This window comes from Kogia breviceps, chromosome 11 (assembly GCF_026419965.1).
Source record: "Kogia breviceps isolate mKogBre1 chromosome 11, mKogBre1 haplotype 1, whole genome shotgun sequence".
Taxonomy (NCBI): Eukaryota; Metazoa; Chordata; class Mammalia; order Artiodactyla; family Physeteridae; genus Kogia; species Kogia breviceps.
Window position 1 is genome coordinate 102,884,799 of NC_081320.1, and position 10,883 is coordinate 102,895,681.

At 45.8% G+C, this 10,883-nt stretch overlaps 1 long non-coding RNA gene across 1 annotated transcript; it reads right to left on the reverse strand.

Moving 5' to 3' along the window:
* Nucleotides 1-692: 692 nt before the first annotated feature.
* On the reverse strand, nucleotides 693-5,695 carry LOC136792103 (uncharacterized). Its single transcript, XR_010835270.1, has 3 exons — nucleotides 5,658-5,695; nucleotides 4,459-4,860; nucleotides 693-1,265 (listed from the first exon to the last, which is right to left on the reverse strand). It is a non-coding gene; the product is annotated as an uncharacterized lncRNA (long non-coding RNA).
* Nucleotides 5,696-10,883: the final 5,188 nt, after the last annotated feature.

Consider the following 10,883-nt stretch of genomic DNA (forward strand, 5'->3'; position numbering starts at 1 on the left):
CTATTTTATCTTTCTTTTTCATAATATGATTTCAATTAGTATACTGATCTCTCTAATCTTCAAATGTCTTATTCTATTTTTTTCAGATGTTTTCCTTAATCCTTCTTAACTGTAAGGTTCTTAACTCCTGTTTTTAATCTTTAATTCTACCCACTGCTCTCATTTTAATTTTTCTCTCATTAATATTCTAACTATTTAATTATAATATTGTATCATTTATTTACTGAGTTCCTAGATTTTTATCTTGAAGTGCATTTACTTTAGATCTCATTATTATTTTTCTTTTACCCAACCGTGAATCTATTACACTCTTACTTCTCTTATTTTCAAATTGTACTAATTACCTCTACTTTGAATTTTATTTTAAATAACTCTTTTTTTATGTGTGAATATGGAAAACGTGGTTAACAGATATGACTTCTCTTCATCACAGCTTGTTCTTTCTTTAGGGAAGGAGCTAACCTTTTCCATAATGTAATTCATGGCCCCTCATACAGTGGCCGTGTGGAAACGGTCATTTCTACTGCAGGATCCACGGCCTGGTGGGTGCAGCTGTACCCCTCCAGCTTTACAAATTTACATCACAGATGTAAGAAATGAGGAGGAGGAGACCCACAGAGAGAGAGAGCAGACATTAAAAATAAAGAATGGAAGTTGTTTACCAAAAATTTTCTTTGGGAACAAGCCCTGGACTGAATCTCTTTCAAGGGTTTCGTGCAATACCTTTTAAAGAAAGCAGAAAACTTCCGCACCCCAGGCTCTGGGAGGGGAAGTTTCATTAAAAGGCACCTATTCTAAATGGTTGTCTTCCGCCTTGTGTGTTGGCTTCCTGTCCTCACGCTGCTTTAACAAAACACAATACACTGGGCGGCTTAGAACAACAGACCTTAAGGCCTTACAAGTCTGGAGGCTACAAGCCCCCAATCCAGGTGTAGGCACGGCCGCGCCCCCCTGAGACCCGCCCCTTCTGACCTCCTGGGAAGCACAGCTCCAGCTTCACGCGGGGCGGCTTCTCGTAAGGATACCAGACCTACCGGATTAGGGCCCACGGCACTCCAGTGGGACTCATCTTAGCTAACAGGACTTCCATTGACCCTGTTTCCAAATAAGGTTGCATCCACAGATGTTAGGGGCGAGGACTTCAACATCTCTTATGGAGACACAGATCAATCCACAGCATACATCAAGGTGGCGATTTCCAGATACCAGATGAACAACGCCATCGAGTTATTTGTGGTGTGGAACACGCTGGCGAGAGCTTCATCCTGAAACACAGAAACTGGAGACTCATCCGTGGCCGAGGCTGGACCCTGCACAGCTTGTCTGAGTTTTTCCGTTTGTTTGTTTGAATCTTTGGAAGCCATTTTATTTTTCTTTAATCACTTGTTTACCTCAGTTAATTTTAAAACCTTATTTTGCAGAGAGGCAATTTTAGGCTCCTGGCAATATTTGGAAGCCTCAAAACACCAGTCGAAATAAGCATTCGATTCAGTTTTGGAAATTTTAGAGCTATGGCTGTCCAATTCAGTTTTTTTTTTTTTAAACATCTTTATTGGAGTATAATTGCTTTACAGTGGTGTGTGTTAGTTTCTGCTGTATCACAAAGTGCATCAGATATATGTATACATATGTTCCCGTTTCTCCTCCCTCTGGCGTCTCCCTCCCACTCTCCCTACCTGAGTTTTAACCGGTGCCTCTGAGGCCGCCGCTGGGCCGGCAAGCAGAGTGCTGGCCGCGTGCCGTGTGGCCGTGAGGACCCCGAAAACCACGGACAGCTTCAGAGGCACCTATGGGAGGATGAGCACAAAGTCCCTGCAATGTGGACAGCCCCTCACTTAATCTCGGTCTTTACAGCCAAACCCATTTTCGAAATACCTACTTGAAACAGAAAAGGGAATGCATTCATTAGCATGACCCAGAGGTAGAGCCCTTTTACAGCAGAAAAAAACAAGCACAAACTGAATTCTATTGGTCCGAGATCTTTGCTTAACTGACGATCTTGACAACTATTTTGAAGGTCACGCACCACAATACATAATTACCCTTTGCCATACGAGTGTACGTCGGACTCATAACTGCATTTAATTGAAAGTGTGCGTCAGTTTTAATCTTAAAGATGATATAGGTGTATTATTAGTTCATGCAGAGTAAATCAGTGAAAGACATTTAGAAAATTTAAATTATCTAGATTTGTCATGAGAAGACTCAGACCTCATAACAGCTTAAATGAAAAATTATAATATATTGCACAGACTTTTTTTTTTTTTTTTTTGTGGTACGCGGGCCTCTCACCGCCGTGGCCTCTCCCGTTGCGGAGCACAGGCTCCGGACGCGCAGGCTCAGCGGCCATGGCTCACGGGCCCAGCCGCTCCGCGGCACGTGGGATCCTCCCGGACCGGGGCACGAACCTGTATCCCCTGCATCGGCAGGTGGATTCTCAACCACTGCGCCACCAGGGAAGCCCTGCACAGACTTTTAAAGTCAAAATTATCAAACCAAATTGATCTGCCCAAGGCTTATCTTTGAATCTATTTCCTATAGGAAAAAATACTTTCATGCTAGTGGTTTCTCAAAAGTTTTATGATAAAATCACTGATTTGTTTGTTCAGTAATTCTTTGCAAATAAGACTAACAGAAATAGATGTTCTTTCAGTGGGCAAAGGGGATCATAGGAAGGAAGTTTATTGATTTGGGCTATTTTGTCTTTGGGGAGGAAAAGTGTAATTGTTTCCTGGTAGAGTTTAGTCTCGTTCCGTCCAGGGGCGCTGAGCCTCACTCACCGCCTCCCGAACTCTGAAGCCGGGAAGAGAGGAGAGTTAACCCTTCCAAGGTCTTACTGATACTGAAAAGTGACATGATGCTTTGGACAGAGGAAGGCCAGATTTGAGGGCCAGAAGCGAGAGCGAGCCCCTTTGACTCCGCTTTGAGGCTTATCCTGACTTCACTGCATCCTCTGCACTGCTGGGGATTTGCCCTGGAGCGTGGGGGAGCTCGCTGGACCAGCATCGTGATCTCTCTGAGAGGGAGAATCCGCGTCTCTTCCCATCGTGGGGACAGTGAATGGCGAAGCCTCCTGGAGAAGGGACGGCTGCCTCGGGGATGCCCTCCGAGGTCCAGGGCAGCAGTGCTGGTGTTGGGTTTTCTTCCTGATTAATTCTCACTTGGCAGTTGCACTGAAATGTCAGAGCAGAAGCTCATTTTTGAAGTACGGAAACGGTGTGAGCCGGGGTAGACCTTGCTTGGTCGCCCCACAGCAGCGTGGACAGTTTCCAGGATCAGAGCTTACAATGAGCACAAGTCTCCCAGTCGCTGGGATGCGTTTCCCAGTTCAGCGGTTACAATTTTCCAAATGACTGAGTCTGGTGTACAGTTTACCCAGAACTGACAATCGCTTTCAGGCTTTTTGATGCCAAACCTTCTCAATTTGGGAATATAGTTTACTTTTTCGACAAGGACTGTTGAAGGCTGATTTAATTTGTCTTATTTGGTGGCCACAGAAAAAGCCCAAGTCCTGTGCTTGTTTAATGATTATCGCTCAGGCCAGCATTTTAGGGGAGGATTAGGCTTTTTGCTGATGTTTGAAGGAAGTTTCTGTTATGCCGCTTCTGTTAACCACGGGACGTGAAGGAAATGTCTCTCTTTCACGCTGAGTACCCTTAAGTTTACTTCACTGAAGCTAAATATCCTTCAGAGCAAGGAAGGTCCCTAACCCTTGATTTACTCGCCTGAGGTTCTAATATGCGTTTTTCGTTTACATCCTCACAAGCATTTTGACCTTTGCCATTTAGCAAACAAGGGCTTTTACGTGTTCACTTTAGTTTTCCAACACCAGGTATTTTATGTCAAATTCCTGGGCCTCTGACAGCAGCTGTTACAACCAGTAACTGTGTAACACTGTTCCCTTTCCAGGAAAGCAAGGAAACTGTTCCAAAAGGATTGATTTGCTGATATTTTGCTGTTAGAAGACTTAAGAGTTAAACTGCTAGGAGAAATTCCCCAAGCCAAAAGGAGTTCTGCAAATATTAGCCGACTGCCCTGAAATGTATCTGGCTTTGTTAAAATGCCTACAGCTCTCCATCTGCCTAATCTCATGGCAACAGAAGTCTGATCTCCTTACTAGGTATGACTTCACTACAAATGCTTTGCATGACTTTATTTTAAAAGTATCAACATTTAAATAGAAGAATCAGTGTGAGTTTTTCACTCTGATTTAATGGAAATGTCAAAGAAAAAATAAAAATATCAAACCTGTACTATTGGAAAATGTCGAACTTATGGACACACACACATACAAAACCATTTCATATATCTTATCTCATTATATATTTCCAACAGCTTTCGGATGTAAGTAGAAAGGCAGACAGAAGATATACAGCATGTTAAGAACATGAGCCCTCGGGGATGGAAGACCAGGGCATTTTACCAGCAAACACTGAGTTATAAATTTAACGTGCTTACCACCTCCTGAAGCTCCACCTGATACAGTGCCACGAATTTCCTTCATTCTTGTCTGATGCTGTAGCAGGTGCAGGTGACTGGAGGTGGTGGTGGACAGGATGCGCCTGTCCTCACAGGCACTGGGGCAGGGCGGTCACACGGACACACCTTCTTTAGGAGGCGAGACCAGACCTTCCGTTAGGATGAACTGCGATCTTATCACTCATCTCAGTGCTGTTCTCCAGTTCCTGGACACAAGCAGAAAACCAGCGTGTACAATTTCTTGAGCAGCCCGGGAACTGAATAAGAGATTTGGGTGGTGCTGTAACTGTTCATTTATGTGTTGGCTTCCTCAGGACACTAAGCCTTTGAAGTATTTCAGCCCTCGAATTCATCTTTATAGACTCATTAATTAGCAGACACCTAGCACAGAAATAAAATCACAGAGAATATTTGTTAAATAAGTAAACACATAGGATTTCTTTCTCTTTCTAGTTCATACATCTGGACTGTGAGAACTGAAATAAAAGTAAATAAAGGGCTTCCCTGGTGGCGCAGCGGTTGAGAGTCCGCCTGCCGATGCAGGGGACGCGGGTTCGTGCCCCGGTCCGGGAGGATCCCACGTGCCACGGAGCGGCCGGGCCCGTGAGCCATGGCCGCTGAGCCCGCACGTCCAGAGCCTGTGCTCCGCAACGGGAGAGGCCGCAACAGTGAGAGGCCCGCGTACTGAAAAAAAAAAAAAAAAAAGTAAATAAAATGTTTAGAAAATCTAGAACTTAAATAGTAATACTTAAAATATACTGTATTAATTTATCACATATTTTTAAAGTAATTACTTTGTGCTGAGAGCGGTTTTCGGTGGTACAGATCCAATGGAAGCAAGATCAATTTGATTTGTGTCCTTACCCTTACAGAGCTTACGATGTAACCACAGGGCTGTTTTATTAGGATGAGTTATCTTTACCAGATGGAGGTGAGATCAGCACCCTAGAAATGAGCAGTATATTATTTGCAATGCTTTGGTGCCTTGAGAAGATTCTGTGCCCTTGCGAACTCACACTAGGATATCTTTTCGGCCCATTTGGACACTCAGTAGGAGTTTGGAATATATTTCCTCAGAAATAAACCCTTGACACAGGACTAGTTACAGGGCAGGGTTGTGTACAGAGCAAAGCATAGGAAACTGTTAAAAGGTTCTTCCAGGACACAGTTAACCCTACCATTGTCTGGACCAGGATCTGGGCTCTGCGCCTCTTCTAGCTTCCATTAGGGTCATCGGCAGCTCTCCGTTCCAACCCCTCCTTGGAACAACGTCTGTCCTCTGCTTTCAACAAATCCTGATGCCCAGGGAATGATTCTGGAAGCTCCATGTCTCTCCGTGTCCATGGAGGATGCTGGGTTATCTTTACCTAATTAGCCCCCTTTTTTCTTATAAGTCATGCAAGGTATTTGAAGAAAAATGAGCCAATCCAGATATTTTGAAATGCAGAGAAATGTTACTCAAAATTCTGCTACACAACTATGACCATTGGTGGAAATGTTCTCAAATATATTCCTCCTGTGAGTGTGAGTATACTTTACGTTAAATATAATATATATTATTGTACTACAGGTGTGTTGTTATACATTGAAGCCCACCCTCCGTTACGCTTTCTCAACTAAAATATATTTAAACGTCTGTCTATGTGATTCTAAGTTTGTGTCATTTTCACTGCTACATAAAATTCCCTTTTTAGGATGTGGCATGAGATATTTAACTCATTTTATATTGTTGAATACGGTGATGGTTTATTTTACATGTCAGCGTGACGGGGTCCTGGAGTCCTCAGACGTTTGGGCCAGTGTAATTCTGGGGGTTTCTGGCAGGGTGTTTTTGGATGACATTAAGTACAGTTATCTGAGTAAAGCAGATGGCCCTCCCCTGTGTGGGTGGGCCTCGTCTAATCAGTTGAAGGCCTGGGCAGAACAGAAAGGCTGATGTTCTCCCAAGTAAGAGGGAGTTCCTCCTGCCTGGCGACCCTCACTCTGAGACATGGGCTTTTTCCTCCTGAAACATCCGTTCATCCTCAGTCACAAGCTAGCTGACTCACCCTGCCAATCCAGAGACTCGTCAGCCTCCAAAATCACACGAGCCAGTCCCTTATCTTACAGCTCTTTGTATGTCATGTGTATCCTGTGTGTATCCCAGATAGCGACTGGTTCTGTTTCTCTGGAGGATTCTGCCTAATACAGAGGCTTTAGGTGTGCCCAGCCCTTTGCAATTTCGAGGAGTGTTACAGAGAGAATCCCTAGGCGTGTTTCTTTGAACATTCCAAGTAAGTAGTCTTAGGTGAAATTTGCCCAGTATCTCTGTGTGTCCAGGAGCTGCTCATACTTTAAATTCCTTGCTCAGGGCATTTCATCCAAAAAGAGATTTTCTTTCAAGCAGATATCATGTTCTCTAAATTTATTTATCCCTTTGTCTCTAGTTTGATATTACTTGTATACATACATCTATTCTATACAAAACTGGAAGGAAAAGCGCCTGTGGTTCTATCACTGGTCACACTAAATAAACACTCTGCACATAGTAGGTGCTCAGAAACTGTCTGCTGAATTGTTGAGTGAATAGTGCAAACTCCAGAATTCAAGTGAGGTGACTTTACTTATGCAACTGCAGATGAATTAAAAAGTTACTGGTTTTTGGAAGCTACCTCTGGAGGTATGACTACACTTTAAAATGGATTTAAGTCACATTGTATAAATTCATCCTTGACAGAACTGAGGCTTATTTGCTGCCACATCTTAAGTAACTCAGGAACCCAAAATACAGCTCTCAAGGGGCTTATGTACAAAATGTCAAATGTAGGCACAGGGGGATCTTTGCAATGGCTTCTGCAGTGCTGGTGGTAGAGCTAAAATAGCAACGTTTTCTTTATCATGAAAGGATTCTTTTTTCCATTTGTTTCTTGTCATGGCATTTTTTCTTGAGAAAACAGCAGCTGTGGCCCTGGGAACACATTTGCAAGGCTCTACATAGCGTTTCTTGGGTGATGCTGTCTTGTCTCCTGGGTCTTCGCAGTCTAAGACCCCCAGGTATTCCACTACCAGATGCATTTTCAAAATCACCAGCATGACAGCAGGAATCGTGTGAATACCGCCAGATCCCCGCACTAGCCTTTTATATGAGCATTTCAGGGCGAAGTCCTTTCCAGATGCCTCTAGGGAGATCGACCTGGAGGATTATGGGTTCCAAGACATTGTACTAAGTGCTTTTCATGGCGTTTTACCACGTCCCTGTTAATTATTTTGCCGAGGGCTTTACTCACTGGTCCATGCTGAGTGCCACCCTCTCCTTGACTTTTCTCTATCTGTATTTCTGTTACGTGAGTCTAAGATGGGCGGGGCCGGCCCTGTCCTTTTCTAGTCACAATATTCTTTATTTCTATTGATCCCACTTTTAAAAAAAGCATAAATTCTTTTAGTTGAAATGTGAGTTAACCCAGCTCCTTCCATTTTGTAGTTGTGTGTTTTTTAATGTCAACGTAGGATTTCACATTTGCCCCGTTATCTTATGTTTTCATTTTCTCACATCCTTCTAATCTGCCACAAAATCCATGAGTGATAACTGTCACTTGACACAGAGACTAGGCTTCGCAGCTTTGTGTTTACCGAACATTGGATAAACGTGCTGACCGTGTCTTACAATGAAATTGTTCACAAAGGTGAGTGAACAGCTCAGGAGTCCAAGGCAACTGCAGCAATGACCCGAATTCTGCACAGCAGTCTCCTGGCAGTTGTTCCAACACGTGTATATCAGCCAAACTGCCATCACTGAGTCCAAATGGGAAAATGTGGACCCTTCCGTAGGGAGATGTGTCCAAAGATGAAAGTCAATGCTTAGACTGCTGTGACTTGAAGTGATTTAGCAATAATTTAGTCTACGGACGCGGACAAATAGGAAGATTAGATAGTAAATACACAGGGAGCAAATAAAGTGGGGACGTACTGAAACACTAAACAATGAAATTTAGCCTAACCTGGTCCAAGAGTCTTGTGGTAACATTCAAATATCCTGTTAGGACAGGAACTGAGGGCTGCGTGCTGGAAACCTCTGGGAGGAGAGCGTCTGATTCTGGCCGAGGGCCCTGGGCTGACGGCACGGGTGGGACGCTGGGGTCCGGGGGTCTCCACGGGGGGAGCAGAGAACAGGTGACACACATGGAAAGCACCCTGCTTTTCATGCCGTGCACGCCGACATCTGCAGAGTCGAGGCTCAGAGGCGCCCGGTACCCCCCGAGCGGGGCTCCAGCTGCAGGCACGGCTGCTGCTCAGCAGCGGCTCCTCTGTGAGAGCATCGCCGCGGGAGGTGGTCTGAGTGGGCGGAGAGCGCCCGCGAGCCCCGCAGGGAGGCCCTCCGGCCCTCCGTCCTCGGGGTCCACGCGGGGCTCTCTCCCGCGAGGCCCGCGCCCCGCACTGCACTCCTCGCAGGGGTGGCACGGCCCAGCGCCCTGAGCGCTGGCCCCGACGCTCCGAACCCGTCCGCGGCCTGTTCGGGGCTCGTGGCGTGGCGCAGAGCGGGCGCCATCCTGGCGGGCACCCCGGGGCCGCGGCCGGAGGAAAGGCCGCAGGAGGGCGGGACCCGGACGGACGTCGCGGTGTGTGCGGCCCGCGGCTGCGCTGCAGCGGGCTCTCCCGGACGGCCTCTTACCCGACAGCCTCCTGGCCTGTCGTGCCGAAAAGGGTGCCGAGCTAGGAGAGAGGAGACTGAACTCGGAGCGGGGAGGGGAGGGGAGGGGAGGAGGGCGCTGGGCAGGGGCGGGGTCTGGAGGCCTGAGGGCGTGGCCCGCCGGCGGGAGGGGAGGGACCGGATGCGCAGGTTCCCTCACCTCCCCCAAGGCCAGAACTCGGCGCGGAATTAGGAGGCCTGGGGTCAAACCCCCGTCAGCGTGCAGCCCAGCGCTGTGGCTGCAGAAGGCCCAGACCGGCGCCACTTCCGACTCGGCGTCCGTGGGGTTCGGTACATCAGTGCCCGTGGCGGCCTGTCCACCCATGTAGCTATCATCTGCTGAGCATCTACCTACTATCTATTGATCGATCGATCTTCTATCTCTCTATCAGAGACTTTGGGTCATTTCTAGAGGATTCATGATGTCCATACGGCCAGTAAAGCTTTCAGTGAAAAGCACTGGTGGTTCCCACTCGTCCGGCTGAGCAGACCCCTCCTTCTTTACTGCACCTTGACCTGTGACTCTCTGTGTGTGAACGTTTTGTTTCCCCACAAGGATGGTGGCTCTTTAGGGTCAAGAATCAGGCTTTTCCCTCCTGACACCTCTGGCAGGTGCGCTGTGAGGGTGTAGTTCTTCCTGGTTGAAGAGCCACTTAAAATACATTCGAAATCCATTCACAGGAAAAGTGTCGACAGCCACAAAGCCCCAAGCAATCCCAGCCCTACAAAGACTCGTTCTGAACATCAGAAAGTATTTTACGTTACACGTGGGAAAGTATTGCCATTTTATGTTCGGTTTGTATAAGTAGCCGAAAAAAGTCTCACCTCAATGCCATGGCGGACTCTTACTGGTTATTGTTCTGATGGGGGAAGTGGGGTGAGTCAGTGTACAAGTGGGGTCTTCCCGATACTCTGGGTGGGGGAGGGTGTCACTGGCTCCGATGGCCCAATTCTGTTGCTCAAACGTAGCAAATGACATTCTGCTAAAACAGCTGCAGTCTTGCCTGAGAAATGTGTTGCCAGCTGTTGCCCATTTTTAATCTGCGAAGATAGATGTCATGCCACTCTAATGGAAAAAGAGATTATGCACATTTATGAGATTTTTTTTTTCCAGAGAGAAAGAACTTTTAAAAACGCTTTCAAGAGCCATATTGAATGCACTATATTTTTCTGAGGGTAGAAATCATGGCCCAAAATAGTCATTCACAGGCTATATTACATATTTTGTTTGAAATACTGCTGGCTTCATAGGACAAAATAAGTTCAAGCACCTGCTTTGAAATATGCATCATGCACAGCTAGAAAAAAATGGAAAAGTTAATCATATTGATTTTTTATGAAGAATTGATAGAATAAAGTAGTCTTCTGGGCGGTTTCAGGGAAAATTAATTTCACAATTGTCAAAATCTATGCACTTCAGCCTTGTGTGGCTATTAGTTAGGGTAACGAGAAGCAAACGCTGAGCCTGGACCCCAGAAGGCTCAGGATTTTAATCCCTAAACTCCTGCAGTCCTGCTTGTATTTTATAATCAGGTGACACCGTCCAGTGACTGAGGGAATTCTAATCTTTGTAATGAGTACCAATAAAATAGTCATTAAAATAGTCACTTGGATTTTCATTGTCAAGTAGTAAAAGACATATGTATACCAAATCGTCGTATTTCTTCCAAACTTAAATAAATTCTCTGCAAGTTGGATGGAAAAGGAAAGCCACTTGGCAGTGCCCACTTATGAGAAT